This window comes from Saimiri boliviensis, chromosome 1, assembly GCF_048565385.1.
Source record: "Saimiri boliviensis isolate mSaiBol1 chromosome 1, mSaiBol1.pri, whole genome shotgun sequence".
Lineage (NCBI taxonomy): Eukaryota > Metazoa > Chordata > Mammalia > Primates > Cebidae > Saimiri > Saimiri boliviensis.
The window spans coordinates 159,718,776-159,736,965 of NC_133449.1; the positions used below are offsets into that span (position 1 = coordinate 159,718,776).

At 51.3% G+C, this 18,190-nt stretch overlaps 1 protein-coding gene and 1 long non-coding RNA gene across 6 annotated transcripts in view; one reads left to right on the plus strand and one right to left on the minus strand.

The window, feature by feature from the left end:
• The window catches only part of NDST1 (N-deacetylase and N-sulfotransferase 1), a 71,845-nt gene extending 65,677 nt beyond the window's left edge, over nt 1-6,168 (minus strand). For 3 of the 5 annotated variants that reach the window (XM_039479995.2, XM_039479858.2, XM_074379176.1), the window contains exon 1: nt 5,948-6,168. The gene's annotated coding sequence lies outside the window, so the exon portion shown is untranslated. Of the gene's footprint in view, nt 1-1,551; nt 5,070-5,567; nt 5,658-5,947 lie in introns of those variants that run through there. The other 2 variants (XM_039479950.2, XM_074379179.1) reach the window with 2 other exon arrangements.
• Nucleotides 5,959-17,872, plus strand: LOC141580055 (uncharacterized). The gene is made up of 3 exons (XR_012512051.1): nt 5,959-6,050; nt 6,650-6,720; nt 17,617-17,872. It is a non-coding gene; the product is annotated as an uncharacterized LOC141580055 (long non-coding RNA).
• The last annotated feature ends 318 nt before the right edge of the window (nt 17,873-18,190 follow it).

An 18,190-nucleotide genomic window follows, 5' to 3' on the forward strand; every position in this document is an offset into this window, starting at 1 on the left:
CTGTCTGGATCTCCTGGTCACCTGCTCCAAGACCAAGCCCATGTCACCTCTCTCTGCCACCATCCTCTCCCCGATCCCAGGCAAAGCAAGGCTGAATAGGAGGCCTCAAAAAGCTCCATCCCACGCAGTCTGGGGTACGGGTCCCCAGTGATGAGGACAGCCACAGGGCCGCCAGCCCAGCGGGACCTTCCCGGCCAGCCCAAGTTATCTGATACAAGCTTTAGACATCCTTCAATATGGTTAACAGGGAGGAGATTGGGCCCATGGAACTCAAGCACCTTAGACTTGATGACAGGAAAGAAGAGGAAAAACAGAGGCATAACAAAGAAAAGAAATCCTGTCCAGGTTCCTACATGAGACCGGATGTTCCCACATGCCATGCAAATTGCTCTCTCTCTCCAGGCCTCAGTTTCCTCATCTGCACATGCCATCTCCGCTGTTAGGCACAAAGTTCCGAAACTCAAATTCCACGGATTCTTTCTGTGATCTCTAAAAGAACAGATCCCCTCTAGCTACAAACAATAATCGTAACCACCGTTATCTTTTGAAGAGTTTCCACTTACCATGTCAAAGCACTGATTTCCCTAACCTCCCTAACAAAACAGAACTATTATTATCCCCATTGTGCAGGTGAGTAATCTGATGTCCAGGGAGATTTCGGGTAATTTGCCCTAGATCACGCAGCTAATGGTGGCAGAATGGGGATCTGAGCTCAGGACTTTTGATTCCACTCCACGACACTGCACACCCCACTGGAAATCGGGTCATATATAGCCCCTGCCTCCAGAGCACAGAGCCTAGAGGAGATGAGACTTGTCTTTAGGAAACTAGAGTTCAAAGCCAGTAGTTGAAGGGTCCCGTGAGAGGTCCAGGTAACAGGTTCTGCACATGTAAAGGAGGGAGCAGGCAACACCAGTTCTGGAGAATTAGGGATGGCTGCATGGAAGAGGTGACGATGGAACTGGGTGCTGGTGGGGAGGATTTTGAGGTGAGCAAGGGAAAGTGACTGCGGTGTAGCATTTTCACCATGAGCAGAGATACAGAGGCAGGAAGGGGCCAGGGGCACAGCCAGGAGAAGAGAAAGGGGCCAGTTCTGCTTGAGGGTGGAGGGGGAGTGGGAGAAGGGGCCCTGCAGTCCCACGGCAGGTACTTCCCATACATTGCCCTCAAATCAACAAATGCTCATTCACCATGCACATGTTAAAATTAGATTAATCCAATCTATATTCAGGAAATAAGGTGAGTAGAAATAAAAAGGGCCAAAAGGCAACTTAGCACAAGCTCTCTTCCTTCTAGGTAAGGATTTTGGTGGCACACTGGCTTTAGCCCTGAGGCCACAAGGTCCAGGACCGCTGCCCACCCCAAACATCTACCCCTTCCACTGACCACACCTCCAAGACCAAAGCTGCTGGGCAGAGGTCTGTAACAGCCCCACAGACAGGGAAAGCAGCTTTACTTGGTGACCCCCAGAAAAAAGACAGCCTCCTTTAACCTCCACTGCAGGTAAGGAGGGGAAAAAACACCTGTCCGCTTTCCAATCGACAAACTCACCAGCGCATTTCACCTAGGCCCTATGGATTCAGCCCGATTCACGGTTTAGTCTTATTTCTTCACAGCTGAGAAAAGAGAGACTTGACCCCATTTCACAGACGGGAAATGGAAGCAGAGAGTTCAAATCCTCCGTGAAAGCACAGTCCTTAGCCCAGCTCTGGCCACTGCTCCAGACATCCCCAAGGGACCCCTTGATGGTCAGCTGGACTGAGTGTATTCCAAAGGACAAGGACTCTCCCAGTGGAGCTCTGCAGGCCACCAAAGACGTGCAGGAAGAGCAGCTCCAAAGCTGTGAGAAAAGCAGGGGGTGGAAGCGGGCCGGGCACCATGCAAATGCGGAGATTCTTAGGTGAAAAGGGAACTGAGAGTGGTCACCCAGGCCTGACCCTGCTGGTACACCCTCCTGCACCCTCTGCATACTTTCGGCCCTGCTGTTCCCGCCTTCTTTCCGGCAGCTTGCTTCCCAGCTAGCTTGCTTGGAGCTGTCACCGACCTCGGGAGCGCTGAAGGACAAGACTATGCCCCCTACCTGTAGAGGGCCTTTCAGGGATTTGAAAGTAGTAAGACTGTCCCTTAAGGGTTCTTCCCCAAATCTTAAGAGCACCTGTGAAAACCCCAAACTCCAAGACAGCTACAAAGTCCTGCAGCTTCCCCCTCCTCCCGTCTCAGCCCACTGCCTGAGTCAGCCTGTGGTCGGCTTTCTGCAGGACGATAATGAGCACCATCTCTGGGCTGGTCTTCACTCTGCCAGTCTTGCTACCATCTTTGGTCAAAAGACCCCTGAAAACCAACACAGTAAGGCAGAAATAGTTCAGGCCTGGGTTCAGATTCCAGCTCTGTAAGTGACTCCACCCCTCTGAGCCTCTATTTCCAAACATGAAAATGGGACAGGGGCAGTAGGGGTTACCAGCAGCAGCAGCAGCAGGAGCAGCAGCAGCAGCTACTTTGCAGGGTATTGTGAGATTTCAATGGGGTGTCTGTGAAGAGCCTGGCATAGTGCCTGACACAAGGCACAGGAACAGGCATCGAGTCAATGAGCTACTTACAACCCTCTGTCCTCTCTATAGGCGACAATAAAATCCAAACTCCTGAGCAGGGCACTGCAGGCTCCCACAACCCAATCTTGTCACCTATTGTCCCCCTTCCCCCAGGCTGCACCCTGGAAAACACTTCCTCCTCCAGGAAGCCTTGCTGACAATAAGCAGAGAGCGTTTCCTTCCACCGACCTTCCAAACCCATCTATAACTGATCAGATCCTGCCCCATAGCCATCACTCGAATCCTTGTCCTCCCTACCCCATCAGAACAGCCTCTCCAGAATCCAGCGGGACTTCACCCCATTTTACGTCCCCTGTCACCCTCAGCCACAGACATTTTCCATACACATTTCACAAATTACCCTAATGTTCCATTTCAAGTAAAGAATGTCCAAGTCCTCCAAACAGTCCAGATATTTCAAGCCATATACTCAAATCCAAATTCCAGGCCAGTAAAAGTCTGCCCAGCCTCTAGAGACTTGCAGGCCTGGCTTTGGTCCCGAAGCAGGGAAGGGTAGCCAAAGCACAGTCAAGCAGGTCCAAAGCCCAGGGCAGAGAGAGCTCTGGGCTGCTGAGACCAGAGCACATTGGTGAGTTTCTCAGCTGCCAGCCCCGAGTCTATGATCTTAAATTCTTGACCACATCCTCAATTTGTGATTGCAAAACTGTTCCTCGCATACCTCCTTGTGACAGGAGGCTCGCTCTCCATGTTATGTTGCTTACTTGGACTCTCTCTTTCCTTGCTGATTCCCCGAGAGGCCGTTCCTCTTGCTCTGACCACAATGACAAGGACAGTCTGACCATATGACAAGTCAGCCTTCCAACTCCTTCACTCAACGTCCTGCTTTTCTGAGCCCCCTCGATGTCCAGCAAAGCAATGGAAAGTCCACATTTATTTCTACAAGCTGACCATGAACTATCAGCCCAGGAGGGCCCCCTACTCCCAGGGCTTTCAAAGAGCCTACAAACCCTGCAAATCCCAGACACAGTGCTGGAACAGCCCTCGGAGCAGGTAGGGCTGAAATGCACAAACTTCCCTTCTCCAAGAATTTCTCTCATTATCTGCCTCCACCTATCACACACTCTCAGCCCTAGATTTTAAGATGTTGTTAATTAAACAGCAATTTGTTTTCCATTTTTAAAGTGATTACTCAAGGCCCTCAATCAGAGCCCGATCAGTACACATAGGATGTCACCCCCACCAAATGATTGGGCCAGCCCAGGGCGTGAAAGCCAACAGAAGTCTGAGCCATCTCACACATTCACTTGTGGGATATTTACTGAGGGTCTACAGAGTGCCCAACATTGCACTAGCTAGGCTCAGGAACCTGTGCACACCTGCATTCTCCATTAGGGTTCTGCAATCCTGACACTATTACTATCCTCAAGAACTTTGGGGCTGGGGCATCTAGACCTGTCCATTAGTTAGCAGTGAGGACCGTGCCATAGCCAAGTTACACAAGAGCACCCCTGTCCTACCTCTGCCCCTGCTGATCTGAAAGTGACCTGGTCTGAATGAAAAGTAAAAATTCAACTGTCCCTGGGTGCCAGGGAGAGAGGCCTGTTGATAAAGCCACCAGCTGTCTCCAGTCAGAGCCAAGGAGATGGGCTTCTCCCTGCACCACCCACACTGCCATGGACCCAGCAGCCAGCAACAGCACTTGGACCATCACGGAGGTCCAGGTCCAGGCTCCAACTAACCTCTCTCCTGCTCCAGCTGGCCATGCTAACAAGAGCCAGGGCACAAGACCTCACTTGGAACAAGTACCAGGCAGAAGGGAGCACTACCTGCGGGTGGGGGAAATGGGGAAGAGGACAGATGTCCCCATAATTTCAACTGAAAATGAAACTGTACAAGACCAAAGTTGTTAAAAAAAAAAAAAAGAGAGAAGAAGAAATAAACTACAAGAAGAAGAAATAAACTGTGAGTTGTCACAGCAAGACCTTGCAGAGCTCTGTGGTTGAGACACAGGCTGGGAGAGGGAGGTAAAATCCCAGCTCCACCACTTGCTACTTGTGTGACCTTTACTACCCTGTGCCTCAGTTTCCCCCTCCATAAAATGCGGTTAATAGTAATGTGAGAGAATTAAATGAGAGAATGTATGTAAAGCAGTGAATTAGTCCAGCGCTTAACACGCAGTAAACGTGAAATGTACTTGTTGAATGGAAGCATGCCACCATTTACTGAAGTAACATACACTCCTCTCATTCTTACTCTAGCAAATACTATTCTCCCCATTTTACAGGTGAAGAAACTGAGGCCAGGGGAAGGTAGGGAAACCACTCAAGGTCACACAGCTGGAAACCGACAAACACCCAGGTCGCTCTGAACAGAGCAGGGGGCAAAACTGCCCCCAGGCCATTCTGAAAGGTCTCCTGGGTGGGGAGGAGCGACGATGGGGCGTTCTGGGGCCCGGGGTGCTCGACTCTGCCTAGAGCCAAGTGGTCAGTCGCCGGATTCCCGGCGGGTCCCAGAGCCCACCCGTACCCCAGGCTCCCCCGCCTCACCCCTGTCCCCGGGCGTTAAAAAGCTGCGTGCACAGGGAGGACTTCTCGGGAGGAGGGGAGTTCGAGACCAGGCCGCTCGGAGCCCGCAGAAAACCGGTCCGGCGGCCTCAGCCTTCGCGAAGGCAGGACCCGGCCTCTCACCCCCTCCCTCGCCAGACAAAAGTTTCCCCTGTTCGGGAGCAGGGGAGGGGGAGGGGGCATTCCTCGTGAGTGACATTATCCGTGACCTACAGCTGCCGCGCTGCCCTCGCCCGCACCCCGGCCTGCCCCCCGGCCCCACGCGGCCCCCCACCCCTTTGTCCTCCCACCCCCTCGCTCGGGGCCCGGCCGACTAGATCCGCCCGCCCGGCGCCCGCCCGCACCAAACTTGCGCCGGCGGCCGCTGGGGCCCCGCGCGGCCTGCACGCCCGGCTCGGGCCACGCCGGCTCGGCGACAGGGGACTGGCAGGCCCGGGCCCTCCCAGCCTCTTACCTGCCTCGGCTGGGGCGCCACTTGCGGGGAGCGGCCGAGGAGCAGGACGCCGGGGTCCCCGGGCCGTGCGTGCGCCTCCCGGCTCCGGCCCCGGCCGAGGTTAACCCCTTCGCGGCCGCCCCCCGCCGCCCCCACCCCCGCTCCGCGCCGCCGCCGCCCCCACCCGCTCCCTCCCGGTGCCCAGCCCCCAGTCCCGGCCCGGCGCTGCCCGGGGCAGCTCGCAGCCTCCCCCTCGTCACGCGGCGGGGAGGGGTCTCCCTGGAGACTGGAAGTTGGGGCGCGCAGCCTCGCCCCCTCGGGCCCTCCGAGCCCAGAGGGGCGTACCCGCACGCCCAGGGCCCCCCGGCCCGTCTCCCCCTGCCCCTCGGCCCGGCGCCTACCTCACCGAATCGCGGCCGCTGGGAGCGGGGTTCGATCTCGTGATGCCGCGTGGGTGCCGGCCGGAGAAGGGCTCCGGAGGCCGGGGCGGCGGGCGGGCGTGCGGTGAGCGCCCCGGGGCGGGGGCCGGGGCGGGACGGAGCGCTGCGATCGGGGCTGGATTTCTCGGCTTCCACCCGGATTCTCCCTCGGCCCTCCCGGCCGATTCGGTGCTGCTCGGCGACCACGTGACGCGGCTGCCTTTGACCCCTGTCTCCGAGCGGGTAGGGGGCGGGGGCCGGAGGGGGTGTCAGATGCAGGACCCGCGAGGGCTGGGGCGGCTGCCCGGCGTCCCCGAGGCGGTGACCCCCGGGAAACAAAGCCCGGGGGAAACCAACAAGTTACTCGGGGTCAGAGACGGGACCGCGCCGGGGGTCGGGAGAGGCGGCAGGCAGAGTGTGGGAGACAAAGACCCGCGCCCGCCGCGGCTCCGAGGGCCCTGGGAGCGCCCTGGCTGGGCTCGAGGGGGCCCCCCGGCTCTGCCACCGCTGGGCTTGTGACAGCTCTCCAGGACCTCCTGGGACAGCTCCCCGACCACCAGTGCTCTGCCAGAGTGACCCCTCCTGGGCAGACCCTCCCTCCCCCAACACACACCTTTGCCCTGACTCTCGAAAACCCCTTTATCGTGATTATCTGGTTCATTTACTGGTTTCATTGTGGACTAGAATGTCATCTCCCCCAACAAGTTGCTCCCGGCAGAATTCCCTGGCCCGGCACAAAACAAGCAGATGAAGAGGTAGATGACCTTGTGCAAATCTCTTCTCCCGCTGAGCCTGCCTGCCTCCCGTCCCTTCTGGTATTCTAACCATCCCAAGAACTCTGCAAGTTAGGCAGGTTAGCGGTGGTTGTCCCCGTTATACAGATGGAAGCAATGAGGCCCAGAGAGATTAGATGATTTGGTAGGCTGATGAGAGCCTAGGCTGGAACTCAGATGGGACGGCTCTCAGTGGAGGGCTTTCTGCAATCCATGAGCCAGCCTGTAAAATGAGCGGGGTGGGGTTGGATGAGTGAATCCCTTAAGGAGCTTGCTAAGGATGCAGGTCGCCACGCCCCTGGAGATCCTGAGTCTGGGAAACAGTGGGTTGATGGATTCCTAAGGACCTTTAAAAGCTCGAGATCATCCAACTGGGCCAAGCACAGTGGATCACGCCTGTAACCCCAGCACTTTGGGAGGCTGAGGCAGGCGAACCACAAGGTCAGGAGTTCAAGTCTAGCCTCTCCAACATGGTGAAACCCCAACTCAACTAAAAATACAAAAATTAACCAGGTGTGATGGTGCCGGTCTGTAATCCCAGCTATTCGGGAGACTGAGGCAGGAGAATTGCTTGAACCCAAGAGGCAGAGGTTGCAGTGAGCCAAGATCACGCCACGGGCAACAGAGCAAGACTCTATCTCAAAAAAAAAAAAAAAAAAAAAAAAAAAAAAAAAAAAAAAAAGATTATCCAACTATAGGTAGGACCAAGCTCAAAAAATATATAAGGCTGGGTGTGTTGGCTCACACCTGTGATCCCAGCACTTTAGGAGGCCGAGGCAGGCAGATCACTTGAGGTCAGGAGTTCAAGACCAGCCTGACCAACATGGTAAAATCCCTTCTATAAAAAAAAAATAATAATAAAATAAAAAATTAGCCAAGCATGGTGGCAAGCACCTGTAATTTCAGCTACTCAGGAGGCTGAAGCAAGAGAATCGCTTGAACCCAGAAGGCAGAGGTTGCAGTGAGCCAAGATCGTGCCACTGCACTCCATCCTGGATGACAGAGCAAGACTCTCTCTCAAAAAAAAGAAAAAAAAAAAAAAAAGAGTGCTGGTTTTCCTGGATGCTTAAGGTGGGGGGGAAAAAAGAGTGCAGTGGGGGATTAGTGAATCCCTTAAAGAGCTTGCTAAGGATGTAGATCGCCAGGCCTCTGAAGCCCCTGAGTCTTTGGGTCTCGGGTAAGGCTGGGGCAAATTTGGAAAACAGTGGATTGGTGGAATCCTAAGGACCTTCAGAGGCTCAAGATTATCCAACCGTAGGAACAAAGCTCAAAAAATATACAAGCCACCAGAGCAAAGCAAAGGAGGACAGAAAGGCCAAGTCAGACTCGTGAGGGTGGGAGAGAGTCCTCCTGTTTCCTTCAAAAGCCAGCCTCCTTGTGTTGGGGAAAGGGGCTGTCAGCCTACTCATATCTCAGAGGGGGAAAGATGCGGAGGCCTGAACAAAGTGAGATGCTGGGAGACGGGACCAAGCTTCTGACTTCTGTATTTGACCATGTGACACCTTTGGGCTGGGTATAGTCAGATGGGACTGAACCTAATAGTGATGGCCACGAAGCCAAAGTGCAGGCCACATATAGAGATAGGCTTGTGACTTCCTAGGACATGGTCCTGTCACTCTACCAATTTGGTGAGGGAAATCAGCATAGGCCAGCAAATTTTCCTTGATGCTCCATGTGCCTGTGCTCAGTGGTCTAAAGTCCTTGAAGATGGTCTAGGTCTTTCTCATGCTGATTTCTGCCTTAGAGGGTCCCTTCCAGCTGCATGAGGTCATGTGAGCTTTTTCTCTGTGCCAGGCACTGGGCTCCTGGTAAGGCAGATGCAGAATTGAAAGAGACAGGAGCTTGTACTCCCAAGAAGTACCCAGATTTGTTTGGAGATTACCTGCCTGTCCCTCCTTGTATCCAGAGGCTGGTGGAGCTGAGTGCCTGCTGGTGAGGTATAGCACAGTGCTGTGGTTTAAGGAAAACAGGGATGCATTTTTTCTTTCTTTCTTTCTTTCTTTTTTCTTTTTTTTTTTTTTTTGAGATGGAGTCTTGCTCTGTTGCCCAGGTTGTAGTGCAATGGAGCAATCTCGGCTCACTGCAACCTCTGTCTCCCGGGTTCAAGCGATTCTCCTGCCTCAGCCTCCAGAGTAGCTGGGATTACAAGCAACCGCCACTACACTTGGCTAATTTTTGTATTTTTATTAGAGACCAGGTTTCACCATGTGAGTCGGGCTGGTCTTGAACTCCTGACCTCAACCAATCCACCCACCTCCACCTTCCAAAGTGCTGGGATTATAGGCATGAGTCACTGTGCTCAGCCAGAGGGGAGCATATTGAAGGAGATTTTACAGAAGGCAGCTTCTGAGCAGGGTCAGGAAGAATGGATGGGATCAGGGTGGGCGATGGACATTCCCAGCACAGGGAACAACTCATGCCCAGGGCACATGGAAGGCTCGGGAAAAGCAGAGTGTTGCATGGGCGAAGCAGATGGCAGAAACAGGAAGGAAAAAATGAGCAAGAAAACTGGAGAGGAGGTCAGGAGCAGATGATGGGTGACCTTGTGTGTGATAAGGTCCTTGGACTAATCCTTACCCTGAGGGCCTAGCAGAATGAGCAGGCCGTGAGCAAGGTGAAAGAGATGATAAGGAGCCAGGTGCAGTGGCTCATGCCTTAAACCTAGCACTTTGGGACACTGAGGTGCGTGGATCACCTGAGATCAGGAGTTCGTGACCAGCCTGGACAACATAATGAAGCCCTATCTCTACTAAAAATACGAAACGATTAGCTGAACGTGGTGGCACACACCTGTAATCCCAGCTACTAGGGAGGCTGAGGCCGGAGAATCACTGGAACCCAGGAGGTAGGGGTTGCACCAAGCCAAGATCGCACATTGCACTCCAGCCTGGGCAACAAGAACAAAATGCCGTCTCAAAAAAAAAAAAGAAAGAAAGAAGATGGTAAGAGTCACCTGTGGGAATGTGGAGGGAAAGGGAAGGGCAGGAAGCAAACAGGCCAGTCGGGTCAGAGAGCCGAGCTCCCCAGCTCACTAAGGGAGTGGCAGAGCCACAGTACTCGGAGGCAGCCTGTGAGCAACTCCACGTCTCCGGCAGCACTTGCTCCTCTCAGGTCTTCTGAGTTGCTGTTCACTGAGCTGAGCTTAAATCCTGCCAACTCACTGTCACTTGGAGAGCCTATAAGTGGGCGAGGACTGGGCCCCACCCAGGGAGGTGGCTGCCATGGGTCCAGGTGAAGCGTGGAACCTACATTTTTATTTTTTTAATTTTTTCTCTTTTTTTGAGGTCAAGTCTTACTCTGTTGCCCAGGCTGGAGTGCAATGGTGCAATCTTGGTCCAGTGCAACCTCCGCCTCCTGAATTCAAGTGATTCTCCTGTCTAAACCTCCCAAGTAGCTGGTATTACAGGCATGTGCAACCATGCCCGGCTATGTTTTTTTGTAATTTTTTTTGTAGAAATGGGGTTTCACCATGTTGGCCAGACTGGTCTCAAACTCCTGACCTCAAGTGATCTACCCACCTCCCAAAGTGTGTGAGCCACTGTGCCGGGCCTGAGACCTCCATTTCTAACCGTACCCTGAGAGGTTTTAGGAAGTCTGCCCTTGAGGGCCTCCTCCCTCCCCACAGGACCATCTTTGTGCTGAGGGGCCCTGCTGCCTAGACCCCCTCCTCGACCCTAGGGGGCTTGCACTACCCACTTCATACCCCCCTCCACCTACCATGCTGTCCCAAGGTCAGCTCCAACCCAACAAGTCAAAGGCCAAACTCACCAACCTGTTTCTCCTCTTCCTCCTGTGTGTCCAATTCACGTTTCACATGTTCAGTCCTAAAACCTGACATCCCCCTTGTCCCCACATCCCATCCGTGAGCCAGTCCCATAGGTCCTGTGTCGTTTTTTCTCCAACCCATCCTCATCTTTCTTCTTCCTCTTCCTCCCCTTCCCCTTCCCCTTCCCCTTCCCCTTCTCTTTCTCCTTCTGAGACGGTGTCTTGCTCTGTCACCCAGGCTTGAGTGCAATGGCACCATCTTGGCTCACCGCAACCTCCACCTCCCAGGTTCAAGCAATTCTTTGCCTCAGCCTCCCAAGTAGCTAGGATTATAGGCACACACCATCACACCCAGCAAATTTTTTGTAATTTTAGTAGAGACAGGTTTCACTATCTTGGCCAGGCTGGTCTTAAACTCCTGACCCCATGATCCACCTGCCTCAGCCTTCCAAAGTGCTGGGATTACAGGTGTGAGGCACCACGCCTGGCCTTCTTTGTCACCACCACCCTAGTCCAAGCTGCACAGGACTCTGCCCTGTTTACAGCCTCCTCACTGTGTCTCTCCCGCCCTCTCTGACTCTATTGCAACCTCATCATGTCAATTTCCTAATTAAAACCACCAGAATGGCCCATAGTTCCCTGGATAAATTATCTGCCTTGTCCTGCCTTACGGTTTCACTGCCCTCGCCGTACGCTCCACCTTCCCCTTTACCTAATTTCCCATTTAGAGTATGGACTCCATAATCTGTCATGAGATTAGTTATTTTATTTTATTTTTTTCTGAAGACTTGTGTCAAGAGATCAACAAAGAGATTAGAGCCGGGCGCGGTGGCTCAAGCCTGTAATCCCAGCACTTTGGGAGGCCGAGGCGGGTGGATCACGAGGTCAAGAGATCGAGACCATCCAGGTCAACATGGTGAAACCCCGTCTCTACTAAAAATACAAAAAATTAGCTGGGCATGGTGGCGTGTGCCTGTAATCCCAGCTACTCAGGAGGCTGAGGCAGGAGAATTGCCTGAGCCCAGGAGGCGGAGGTTGCGGGGAGCCGAGATCGCGCCATTGCACTCCAGCCTGGGTAACAAGAGCGAAGCTCCGTCTCAAAAAAACAAAAACAAAAACAAAGAGATTAGAGTTAAAAAGAAAAAATAATGATAAATAAAAGAGAGTATGGACTCAAGTCTGACTCTGCCACATATAAGCTATGTGACTTTGGGACAGTTTTTCAAACTTTCTGTGCTCAGTCCTCTTCTCTATAGTATGGACAATAGCAGTACAACATACCTCCCAGGGCTGTTGTGAGAATTAAATGGGTTAAATATGCAAAGCCCTTAGTGTGTTATCTGTCGCCTGACAAGCACTATATAGTTACAGTTGTCCCTCAGTGTCCATGGGGAATGATTCCAAGACCTTTCATGGATATCAAAATGTGTGGATATCCCTGACATAAAATGGCTTAGTATTTGCATATAATCCTCCCATATGCTTCAGATCATCTCTAGATTACTTATAAAACCTAATACAATGTAAATTTTATGTAAAGAGTTGCTATACTCTGTTGTTTAGAGAATAAAAGTCTCTACATGTTCAATACAGACAATTTTTTATTTTTTGTATTTTTATCTTATTTATTTTTTTGAGACAGAGTTATACTCTTATTGCCCACGATGGAGTGCAATGGCAAGATCTCGGCTCACCACAACCTCTGCCTCCCAGGTTCAAGCGATTCTCCAGTCTCAGCCTCCCAAGTAGCTGGGATTACAGGCATGCTCCACCAAGTCCGGCTAATGTTTTTGTATTTTTATTAGAGACAGGGTTTCTTCATGTTGGTCAGGCTGGTCTCAAACTCCCAGCCTCAGGTGATCTGCCCACCTTGGCCTCCTAAAGTGCTGGGATTATAGGCATGAGCCACTGCATCCGGCCTAATACAGATAATTTTATTTATTTATTTATTTATATTTTTTTGAGACGGAGTTTTCGCTCTTGTTACCCAAGTGGGAGTGCAATGGCGCGATCTCAGCTCACCGCAACCTCCGCCTCCTGGGTTCAGGCAATTCTCCTGCCTCGGCCTCCTGAGTAGCTGGGATTACAGGCACACACCACCATACCCAGCTAATTTTTTGTATTTTTAGTAGAGATGTGGTTTCACCATGTTGACCAGGATGGTCTCGATCTCTTGACCTTGTGATCCACCTGCCTCTGCCTCCCAAAATGCTGGGATTACAGGCATGAGCCACCTTGCCCGGCCTTGATAATTTTAAAAAATATTTTTTTCAATCCCTGGTTGGTTGAATCTACAGATGCAGAACCTGTGGGTTCAGAAGGTTGACTGTTTAAATGTTAGATGAGTGATTCATTGTAATCCTTTAGGCCTGAGATTTTTCTCTCTTTTTCTTTTCTTTTTTTCCTGTAGGCTGGAGTGCAGTGGTGTGTTCATGGCTCCCTGCAGCCCTGACCTTCCAGGTTCAAGCAATCCTCCCACTTCAGCCTCCCAAGTAGCTGGGACTACAGGCATGTGCCACCAGGCCCAGCTAATTTTTAATTTTTCGTAGAGACAGGGTTTCACCATGTTGCCCAGTCAGCTCTTGAACTCCTGGGCTCAAGCAATCTGCCTGCCTGTACCTGCCTTGAGGCCTCCTAAAGTGCTGAGATTACCAGCATTTTTTTTTTTTTTTTTTTTTTTAAGACAGAGACTCACTCTGTCACCCAGGCTAGAGTGCAATGGAGCAATCTTGGCTCACTGCAACCTCTGCCTCCCAGGTTCAAGCTATTCTTCTGCCTCAGCTCCCCAAGTAGTGGGATTATAGGCGCCTGCCACCACAACCAGCTAATTTTTGTATTCTTAGTAGAGATGAAGTTTTGCCATGTTGGTCAGGCTGGTCTTGAACTCCTGACTTTAGGTGATCAACCCACCTTGGCCTCCCAAAGTGCTAGGATTACAAGCATAAACCACTGTGCCTGGCCTTTTTTTTTTTTTTTTTTTAATAGTGTTGGGGTCTCGCTGTGTCATCCAGGCTGGAATATGGTGAGCAGGATCACAGCTTACTACAGCCTTGAACTGTTGGACTCAGGCGATCCTCCCATCTCAGCATCCATATTAGCTAGGACTACAGGTGCATACCACCATACCCAGCTATAGGTCTCAGATGAAACTTCATTTCCTCCTGTGCTTTCCCTCAGACCCTAATCCAAACCGGGCTCTCTGTATACATTTCACATCTCCCTCTTCATCACCCTCATAGTTACCTATCACCTCTCCCTCTGAATTTTAAGCTTCATGTGGTCAGGACTGTGTTTGTCTCAGATGTCCTGAGCCCCAGTGCCCCACACAGCACGAGGCATGTATACTTTTTTTTTTTTTTTTAGATGGGATTTCACCATGTTGGCCAGGCTGGTCTTGAACTCCTGACCTCAGGTAATCCACCCACCTTAGCCTCCCAAAGTGCTAGGCTTACAGGCGTGAGCCATCGCGCCCAGCTAGCACCAGGCATACTATAGGCAACCAGCATGTACTTGCTGAATAAATATGAAATGACAATTCACAGGTTCTGGGAGGCAGAGGTTGCAGTGAGCTGAGATCGTGCCATTGCACTCCAGCCTGGGCAACAAGAGCAAAACTCAGTCTCAAAAAAAAAAAGAAGAGGCTGGGCGCGGTGGCTCAAGCCTGTAATCCCAGCACTTTGGGAGGCTGAGGCGGGTGGATCACAAGGTCGAGAGATCGAGACCATCCTGGTCAACATGGTGAAACCCCGTCTCTACTAAAGATACAAAAAATTAGCTGGGCATGGTGGTGTGTGCCTGTAATCCCAGCTACTCAGGAGGCTGAGGCAGGAGAATTGACTGAACCCAGGAGGCGGAGGTTGCGGTGAGCCGAGATCGCGCCATTGCACTCCAACCTGGGTAACAAGAGCAAAACTCAGTCTCAAAAAAAAGAAGAAGAAGAAGAAGAAAGAAAGAGAAAGAAAGAAGAACAGAGAGAGAGAGAGAGAAAGAAAGAAAAAGTTCACAGGTTCATCATGAAACAGAGGACGCTGTCTACCTAACAAAATGCCCATCAATGGTACTTCATTGACAGTCATTCATTCAACAGTTATTAGTGCCTCTTCTGTAGTCTTCCTCACACCATCTTGGTGGCAGAAGGGAAATAGGGAGACACAGAGATGAATGAGACAGATGTGGTTCCTGTCCTCAAGGACTATACAGTCCATTGTGAGAAAGAGCTATAATACATGGGAAGACAGGTGCAGTGTAATTGTGTTGTTTTAGTCTGTAACAATTTTGTTTCTGTAACAATCTTGTTTCCTAGGAGGCTAGGGTGGGTCCTTGGAACAATGAAAGTGAAAAGTAACTGAAAACAAACAGTGTTGCCTACTTTAGCCAGCACTGCCAGTTCCCAGGAAGCTGCTTTGTCTCTCCCTCTTCCTTTCTTTCTTTTTGATAGGGTCTTGTTCTACTGCCTAGGTTGGAGTGCAGTGGTATGATCACAGCTCACTGCAGCCTTGACTTCCCAGGCTCAAGCAATCCTCCCACCTCAGCCTCCTGAGTAGCTGGAACTACAGGCACGTGCCAATTAATTTAAAAAGAAAAATATGGCAGAGACTGGGCACAGTGGCTCAGCTGAGGCAGGAGGATCACTTGAACACAGGAGCTCAAGACCAGCCTAGGTAACACAGCGAGATCCTGTCTCTACATACATACATATGCTAATCATAGTGCGCGCCTGTGGTCCCAGGTACTTGAAAGGCTAAGGTAGAAGGATCACTTGAGCCTGGGAGATCGAGGCTGCAGTAAGCCATGATGACACACACAACTGCACTTCAGCCTGGGTAACAGGGTGAGACCTTGTCGCTTAAAAAAAAAAAAAAAAAAAAAAAAGAGGCCAGGTGCAGTGACTCATGCTATAATCCCAGCACTTTGGGAGGCCAAGATTGGTGGAGTGGCCACCCAGCACTTTGGGTGGCCGAGGTCAGGAGATCAAGACCATCCTGGTTAACACAGTGAAACCCTATCTCTCTACTAAAAATACAAAAAATTAGCAGGGTGTGGTGGTACGTGCCTGTAGTCCCAGCTACTCAGGAGGCTGAGACAGTAGAATCAGGTGTGTCACAGTTTGAACCTGGGTGGCAGAGGTTGCAATGAGCTGAGATCGTGCCACTGCACTCCAGCCTGGGCGACCGAACGAGACCCTGTTTCAAAAAAAGAATTGTAGATACAGGGTCTCCCTATGTTGCCCAGGCTGGTCTTGAGCTCCCGAGCTCAAGCGATCTTCCCGCCTCAGCCTCCCAAAGTGCTGGGATTATAGGCGTGAGCCACCACCTGGCCAGGGCTGTCTTTAGAGCAGGAAGAGTAAGTCCTGTCCCAAGGGCATCTAGGCCAGCACCTTTTTCTCTGCTTGGAAGCCCCCTATTTAGCCTTCAAGGTTCCGCTTAAGTAGCACTTGGTCCAGGAAACCTTCTTGCTCCTGCTAGAGGTCCGTATGGGCCCCAGGCACAGCCCTAGTGATTTTCTGGGAGGGAATATAGCAGGATTTGTCAAGGACAATCCAAATTTCATGTCATTTGCTTCTTTAAAAAAAGAAAAGGTGATTCAATGAATGTGTAACTACATGTGATTTCATGTTTGGACTTCAGTGGAGGCAGAAAATAGCTTCTGTCAGCCCACGTGACCTGATTTGTGGTTTGGAGAACATGGTCACCATAATTACAGCATTGACCACAGGCTGTAACAGTTTCCTCTCTCTTTCCTTCCACCCCCCACTGCGCCCCTCCACCCCCCAACACACACAGTGAATTCTTCAAGTGCTGGGACTATTTGCTTCCTGGCAGACCTTGCCATTTAAACAAATGGCAGAGAAAGGCTGTAAAATGGGCAGGCTATCCATGCTTCAGCTGCACAACGGCTGTAAAATGTGGAAACCAAAGACTGTCTGATATAGGGGATGTGGGTAATTCACAGCAATTAATCACTGACTCTGATGCATGCCACCTGCTTTCTTGTGTCTGTTACTTCAGCAACCCAAACAGGCGAAGCTCAGAGTGGTCTGGCAACTTCCCCCAGGTCACACAGACAGGGGTGGCAGAGGAGGTTTTGAATCCGGGTCCGTCCAACTAAAAGACAAAGTTCTTGTCACTACTTATGCTACCTCCCAATGCCCAGGGGCCATAAGCCTCCAAATTAGTCAAGACTACTTGGGTTCTGTGTCTCTGTCCCTCAATTCCGTGGGATTCCCGCATGCCCTTTCCTTCTACACACCACTTTCATCAGTGCTGCTGTTTGAAGAGCACTTCCAGTGGGTTCCCAAAGCAGTCTTGTCTTGGGGTCCAGGATTCCTGTTTCAGGCAGAGCCTAAAGATGCCTGTCGTGCCTTCCCCAGACCTTCATCCCTCACTCCTGGGAGCTGCCACAGGATTCAGCTAGCACAATCCGTTTCACATGTAGCACTTTCTTCCTGTTTTTAGTTTTGTTTTGTGACGGAGTTTCACTCTTGTTGCCCAGGCTGGAGTGCAATGGTGTGATCTCAGCAACCTCTGCCTCCCAGGTTCGAGCAATTCTCCTGCCTCAGCCTCCCAAGTAGCTGAGATTACAGGTGCCCATTACCATGCCCAGCTAATGTTTGTATTTTTAGTAGAGACAGGGTTTCACTATGTTGGTCAGGCTGGTCTCAAACTCCTGACCTCAGGTGATCTGCCCACCTCAACCTCCCAAAGTGCTGGGATTACAGGCATGAGCCACTATGCCTGGCCTCCTCCTGGTTTTTATTTTTTTATTTACTTTATTTGAGACGGACTCTCACTCTGTTGCCCAGGCAGGAGTGCAAGGTCAAGATCTTGGCACACTGCAATTGCCTCCCGGATTGAAGTGATTCTCCTGCCACAGCCTCCCAAGTAACTGGGGTTACAGGCACCTGCCACCACACCAAGCTTATTTTTGTATTTTCAGTAGAGATGGGGTTTCACCTTGTTGGCCAGGCTGGTCTCGAACTCCTTACCTCAGGTGATCTACCCACCTCGGCCTCCCAAAGTGCTGGAATTATAGGCAGGAGCCACCACGCCTGGCCCTCCTGGTTTTTAGAAAGTGCTTTCTCGTTGTGTACACCAATTCCTCAGTGCTCCACAGCAGCCCTGAGAGGTTGACATAGTGGAATTTTTTTTTTCCACCCCCATTGTACAGAAGAGAAAATGAAGCCGTGACCAACCTACAGGAGATCCCCTTACCTTGCAGAAGAGCCAAGCTGTGGCTAAACTGGTATTTTCAGTCCCCAGACCATTTAGCTTGACTAAGAGAACAGGGATGGAGGCTGAAAGATCTACAAAATCCTCACAAGGGGAAGAAAACAGCTTCTGCAAATAAACGTAAGTCACCTCATTCCTCCTTTTACTGTGTTCATTGTAATGCACCAATTACAACCTGACAAAAGTAAAGCACTCCCAAACGCAGTGGTCTTTAAATGACCCTTATTGGCTAGAGACTTAAAGTCCTTTGAGGATAAAGCCTGGTCCAGGGCCTAGGGCTGAGTCCAGGCCTGGTGAGTAGGGTGCTAGGCTCAGGTGCTGTCAGGGTGGTGGGTGGGAAGGGCCATCCAGGGATTGTTTTTTTGTTTTTTTTGTTTGTTTAGAGATGGAGTTTTGCTCTTGTTGCCCAGGCTGGAGTGCAATGGCACGATGTGATCTCGGCTCACCACAACCTCTGC